At 29.6% G+C, this 7,681-nt stretch overlaps 1 long non-coding RNA gene across 1 annotated transcript; it reads right to left on the bottom strand.

The window, feature by feature from the left end:
- Positions 1–533: 533 nt before the first annotated feature.
- LOC141621586 (uncharacterized) lies at positions 534–2,647 on the bottom strand. Its single transcript, XR_012532469.1, has 3 exons — positions 2,584–2,647; positions 747–782; positions 534–620 (listed from the first exon to the last, which is right to left on the bottom strand). It is a non-coding gene; the product is annotated as an uncharacterized LOC141621586 (long non-coding RNA).
- Positions 2,648–7,681: the final 5,034 nt, after the last annotated feature.

Raw genomic sequence — 7,681 nt, 5'->3', positions numbered from 1 at the left:
AAGTTTTATGTTTAGTTAAAACAATATTAAACCAATCATAATCTCATTTCTATGACTATATCTCAGCTCTTTTCTTTCCCAATCAATTAGTGTTGAATGTGAGATAGAATTCTTATGAGATGGTGTAACTAATTAAGAGAATTAATTAATTGTATATATATGGTTGTATTCATAAGTCACAATGTTCTCGCAGCAACTATTATATTTTTTTCTTTGTTTGTTTCAATTCCAACTAGTTTTATGACCCGTGATTTCACGAGATATTTTATTTTTAGTGTGATGTTTTTAGTAATTGAGACTTTATAAAATATCAAATCACATAGTAAGATTACCTCATGAATAATTTATGATAAATCGTGTACTAAAAATACGGGCATTGACATGTTAACATAAAGATCAAAGTCGATAAATTAAAGAGTGCTATTTTTTCAAAGGTAAAATGATGAAAAAAAATCAACAAATACCAAAATAAAAAATACAGTTGGAAAAAAAAAACTAAAAAACTATTACTCATTCACATTGATGTCGTCAATCTTACACTTAGTTTTTAATATATGGTTCTTTAAGCAATCCTAATATTTTACTTCTCCATATAATCTTCTTTCTCCAATGAATCGTCCCTATAAAAAAGTAACTCAGTAATTAGTGCGAATTAACCAACAAAAAACAAAGGGAATTTGTTTTATACAATATTATCGTTATTAATTTAAACTTCCTCTTAAATAGAGAAAGAAAAGTATGTTAACCTTTGAATAGGTCAACACCACAAATCTTGGTAGACCCTAAATGAGAACAAAACAAATACATACGATGAAGTTGAAAAATGTGATCAAAACTTCATACCAATGGAACTTGCACTAAAAAAGAAATAAATTAATTAATAATCTAAAACCTTAATACATTTACCTTAATTGGAATAGAATCATAGGAAGATTAGTGACACATTTAGTTCTACTAACGATAGGGATGAGAAAAATTTTGGTTTATAAATTTTGCTTTCCAACAAAAATATATAAACAATTGAGGATGCCTTTATGGCTTTTGAGCATCATTTTTTCATTATTATCAAATTTAATATAAGTATAAATATGAATCAAGGTTCATGACTTTTGAGTTTTGAGCATCATTTTTTTTATTATTATGAAATTTAATATAAACGTAAATAAGGAGTAAGGAAAAATGGAATGTATAAGGTTTGCTTGATTACTAATAATTATAATTTTTTTTTTTTTTTACAAAATCTACTTTATACAAGAGTGATTTAAGATATTATCATTTGTAATTAAATATGACATATAGATTATGGTAGATAGTTTGGCTTGCCTTTTAATTAGATTTATAGATTTTTTCATTATTATCAAATTTAATATAAGTATAAATATGAATCAAGGTTCATGACTTTTGAGTTTTGAGCATCATTTTTTTCATTATTATGAAATTTAATATAAACATAAATAAGGAGTAAGGAGAAATGAAATGTATAAGGTTTGTTTGATTACTAATAATTATAATTTTTTTTTACAAAATCTACTTTATACAAGAGTGGTTTAAGATATTATCGTTTGTAATTAAATATGACATATAGATTATGGTAGATAGTTTGGCTTACCTTTTAATTAGATTTATAGATTTTTTTTCATTATTATCAAATTTAATATAAGTATAAATATGAATCAAGGTTCATGACTTTTGAGTTTTGAGCATCATTTTTTCATTATTATAAAATTTAATATAAACATAAATAAGGAGTAAGGAGAAATGGAATGTATAAGGTTTGCTTAATTACTAATAATTATAATTTGTTTTTTACAAAATCTACTTTATACAAGAGTGGTTTAAGATATTATCGTTTGTAATTAATATGACATATAGATTATGGTAGATAGTTTGGCTTGCCTTTTAATTAGATTTATAGATTATAGAGTTATAGATTTTTATCAGTATTATGAAGTCTAATATAGACATAAATATGGTGTGAGGAGAAATGGAATGTGAAAGGTTTGCTTTATTATTATTATTATTGTTATTATTATTATTATTATTATTATTATTATTATTATTATTATTATTATTATTATTATTATTATTATTATTATTATTATTATTATTATTATTATTATTATTATTATTATTATTATTATTATTATTATTATTATTATTATTTACACAATCTACTATGCATGAGAATGGTTTAAAAATTATCTTCCGAAATTAAAATATGACATGCAGAATAATAATGGTAGATAGTATCGCTTGCTTTTTAATTATCTTATGGAATTAAAGTTAAATAAATAGGTAGATTAATAACCAAATTTATGATAGGAAAATAAAGAGTTTATATTAGTTTTTTAGTGATTGCAACTACTGTTTTTTTAATTTTTTTTGGTACTTATAAGCATGTGACAATTTTGGAGATAATTAACTTTTTAATACATATTTTTGCCTTTTTATAATATTGTATAAAAATAAATAATTAAGTAATTAATATAGATGAATTAGTATTAACCTCTATAAAAATGTCATGTGAATTAAAATTAAATATTTTAAGTAGCCTTTTAATTATATTGTATAAATAGATTTTACCTCAGTTTCGTGCCTTTTGTATTTCTTCCCTCTTCAGATTACCCACGTGATGCTTTGTCTTATCTGCATTCACATACATTTCACGATGCTTTAAAATTCATATAAAAAATATATTGACCAAAAGGTAAAACATTAACATGGCAAAAACTTCACAAACGAATCAACATTGTCACATGTAAATCATTGAAATTAAACCAAATGGAAAACATGAACTAAAATATAAATCAAAGGATTTATAAAACCAATAACACAACAAATTAAAATATACTTTATTGAACATAACAACAACAATACTCAATAATAATATTCAATATACTCTCTATAATCAAATAAATAAATTAAACCATAAAATACAATCCACAACTTAGAAACTCATGGGCAAATGAGCAATATATTTTCAATAAATATTGTGAATAGAAACTATCATAGGTATTATAGGTTTTATAGCCATCACACAACCATAAACTCCCATATTTTAATTTTATTTTTAATTTATTTTGTGGTATTATTAAATTAGATAATTGATTGTTGAGCAACTCAAGAGGTGAATTAAATAGGGAAAAATGTTAATGAAAATTATGGGTATTAAGTAGTATAAAGAAATATAATCAATTTATTAACATATTATATTACAAAAATTAATTAGATAGGAAGAAATTTTAATTAATTTGGTGGGTGTTAAGTATTATGAAAAGTTTTAATCAATTTATTATAATGTTTAATTAAAAAAATGAATTAAATAGGAAAAAGTGTTAATAAAAATGGTGGGTGCATGTTAAGTAATATGAAAAGTTTTAATTTATTAACATGTTTTATTACCAAAATTTCAATTAAAGTGTCAATTTTAATTATAAATTATGACATTTTGTTTTTATTACAAAAATTCAATTAAAATGTCAATATTGATTATAAATTATGAAATTTTGATGTAAATTTATAAGGGTTACATTAATTAAATTAATTTATAGAAAAATGAATTAAATCTATAAAATAAGACAATTACGTGGCAATGAGTTTTAATGCTCACATTTACGTGGCATTTTTGGATCCTACGTGGCTTTGTCTACGTGGCGTTTATTTGTCATTTTAGGGTAGCCTTTTAATTATATTTTATAGATTCTATCTTCTTTGTTGTTTTACTCTCTCATTATGCTTATTTCTTCACTTTTGTTATGCTGCCCATTTGACATACACCGCATCTATATTTGTTTTTAATTGTATGTACAACATCTAACGTAATTTGTTGTATTCGCAGATGTAATATATTATTCAATTCCCAACATGTAAGATTTTATAAATCGTAAGTTTTTTTTCTGAGTGATATGTTTCCGTTACATCCGTCTCATTTTTTATCTTTTTTATTTTTTATGAGTAATACCGAATATTTTAATTAAATGTAAACAATTAATTGAGAAAAACTAGTAATATTACATTTCTCTCTTTATTTTTTTGGTGAAAAGTAGTGTTATATATATATTTATATGACATTGTTATTATGCACAGTACGTATAACTAGGAAGAGTTGCCAAGTTTCTTAATGTTTGGACCTGAGGAGTTCAACGACATTAATATGGGATCATAGACAACATGACGTGTTCATTCTTCTTAGATGTTGTAAGATTCCATGATGCACTTATAATAGAAACAATTTTATTTGATACGTAAAGTTATATAATTGATACTTTTCTGTCTGAGTTATTTGTTTACCTTTGATTAAAATACTCCTCGGAAAAATTAAGAAAGGTAAACAAATTAATAAGACGGAGGAAGTAACATTTTCTCACATATTTTGGAGATCGGTGTTAATGAGATAGTCGACATCTCGATATGTGATAACGATTATGATAAGTGGGAGTACACTATAATGCAAATTTGCTAACAATTAACAAACTATACATATTAACAGTAAATGTTATCTTTAAATTGGATTGGATTGGATTGGAGGGAGTATTAAAAGTTATGGCAATTCATTATATGATGAGTTTGACTTACAGACGGACATACTACAAAAACAACTGCCTTAAAAGCAAGTTTAATTAAATAAGGAACCGAATTTCTACATCCGTGTAAAGACAATCATCAAACTAGCAACTTACTCTACATTACGTTATTGTAAGTATGACATTTATAGATAATAGCAACTTACTCAATTATCAAAATAATGATAAACATATGTATGTAATTGATAAACGTATATCGGATTGGCAATGAAAGGTGATATAATATCAGTTACTTACATATTTTAGAGAATGATGTTAATGAGATAGTCGACCTAGCTATCGAAGTGTGATAACGAGTTATGATAAGTAGGAGTAAAAAATAATGTAAAATCGCTAACAGTTAACCAAATATAGTCTCTAACGAGAATTTCTGACATCACCATTCACCTCTATTTGAGATTTACGAATATGACATCCCTATAAACCAAACACAAAGTATCAATGTGCACTTTCGAAAAGATCTTATTTGAGTCTTTGATTTCATGCTTATTATGTACTTTTTATATTTTTTTTCCCCTTAAACTAATGTGCTTATGATATGGTTATTTGATAAGGGATAAATATCAAGTCAAAACTCAGTAACTAATAACTGGTTTTGTTGATGTTATGTTTATCTCAGTGCGAGTGCTGTTAGTGATGCGAATTTAAAAGCGGAAGTAAAGAACAAGGATATATTTGACAAGCTAGACCGATAGCTCGACAAATTACGAGACAAAGCCAAGACCTATTGACTCGAAACTCAAAGAAACAACGCAAGAAAGAGGCGTTCAAGCGATGTCGCAAATCAAAATTTGTACTCGACAATTGCAGATTAATTTTTTGGAGACTTTTTTGTGGAAACTTCAGTGTCCTTTATTCCACACAAACGCAAGCTTAAATAGTACAAGGAGGCCAACGAAAGGTCCCTTGAAACCCCTAAACATTAACTAGCTAATTATGGATATTAACTAGCTGAGTTTAAAACTACTTATTACAACCATTCAACAACTCCACTAATTAAAGTCATAAGCTAAATAAGCTAAAAAGGATATTTAATATACCACACCCATTTTATTTCTTAAAATATGCATCACACCAAGCTGCTATATGGAATCGACCCATGACACCGTACAAACGCATCGAACCACCGCAACCGAGTAAGTGTCCCCTGTATCCAACGTACTAGGCAACGAGCTAAGGTCGTCGATGTCCGCATCATCTCCTCCCCCTTTAAAAGGAATTGACCTCAATTTGGCTAGACCGTCATCATCGAGATATGGCGACAAATCTGTAACACCCCCATTTATTTAAGTGCCTTTACTAGGCAATCCTAGATAAATGAACATGTTACCATCTCAGTTACCTGAGGTAGTGAATACAAAGGTAAACGAAACCACAGTACTTTAAATAAATATAACGTTTAAATGGCCTTATTACATAATCCAAAATAAATAATTAAATTAATAAATACAACTGCAGCGGAAAACTAAATAATACGAATAATAAATATCGTTTGTTCTTCTAAGGTGCTCTAGACAGCTAAATAAATGCCATATCTTCTTGCCCTTCAGCTCCCCTTCTAAGCCCGCTCAATCACCTGAAATCAATCTGCTCCCCAATTATTGGTTCATCACAGGTGTTTAACGAATACACAGTCAACCCAACGGTTGAGTAGGAATATCTAAACAACAAGAACAGTACAACAATAATACAGAATAAACATGTAAATGATCAATCCCGATCACAACTCCAAATCTCCATACATTCTCCATACACAACCCGAGACACCCATATAAATAACCCGAGACACCCTTATCAGTAACCCGAGACACCCATATAAAAATTATCAACATCAATCCCGAGACACCCTTTTATATACCGCCACCCGTGGACCGGTTCTTCATTTTACCCGCCACCCTTGGACCGGGCCTTCAAAACATCAATACAATATACAATATGGATAGTAATAAATTAACAAACACAACATTCAACAATCAAACATCCAATTCCAACTAACAATTATCACACCAAAGCATATTCGAGTTGAGTAGATAACCTACCTCAACGGCAAATCCAATAAAGCAGTCCAATAAAATAATCAGAAATACTCCACTTCAAAACCGCCACCTAAACGAAATATTATAATTTAATTATTAATTATTCAATTCATTATATTAGTTTAATTAATTAATTACAATATAATTTAATTAATTATTTTCCCCGTGGAACGATTACGTAAACCCGACTTACTAACTAATTAAATAAAATAAAACACTCATGCACACCCCCACAAAACCCACACGTGAAACCTGTGTGAAACAAGCACAATTAACTCAGCCAAACACGGTAAAAACCGAGTCCCAAACCCCTCACCAAAACCAGCCTATTGCGACACCCCTAGCCACCGACACCACCACTCAATCCTACCACGCTCTAGCCTGCACCACGGCCAACCCCCGAAGCCCTTAACCACCACCTGAAACCTTCTATACAAGCCGTGAAATCACGCCCTGAACAACCCCGAAAACCCGACACGAAAACAACAAACCCGACCAATTCACCACCCTACTACCACCATGACCACCCGTGGCCACCACCGTGGTCTCCCTTGACCCACGGTGGTTCCACCACTTGCTACAACCATACACGCCCCACCAAACGACTCCAACCCACCTAAACAGCTTAAACCCGCGAGAACCACCACAACCCGACAGCTCACCGCACCAACCACCACCTCAGGCCACCCCGACACCACAATTAGGACCTACCCCAGCCGACTTAGCCAACCACCCAGGTCCCACGTTTATTCGTTAAACACACAAGTCTCAAGCCTCGTCTTAAATCCGCGGCAACCATAATTTTAGACGCGAAATTCGCCTTCCACGGTGGTCGACAACAGCCACGACAGGTCCCACTAACATCCCCACGGTCAAGGCCAACTAATGAGGGTAACGGCATGGTTCACGGTGGTCCATACGGAGTTTAAACGATAATTTAATTAAATACGACTATATAAATATAAATTGAGACGGTCTTACCTTGAGGCAACAATAATTGAATGAATTCTCTTACTTTTCTCCCTTAGATCTTTCTCTCCCTTGCCTTAGATCAATTATTGT

Source organism: Silene latifolia, chromosome X (assembly GCF_048544455.1).
Source record: "Silene latifolia isolate original U9 population chromosome X, ASM4854445v1, whole genome shotgun sequence".
In the NCBI taxonomy this organism is placed as follows: domain Eukaryota; kingdom Viridiplantae; phylum Streptophyta; class Magnoliopsida; order Caryophyllales; family Caryophyllaceae; genus Silene; species Silene latifolia.
Note: the sequence above shows the minus strand (reverse complement) of the source record. Positions and strands in the feature narration are given on the sequence as shown.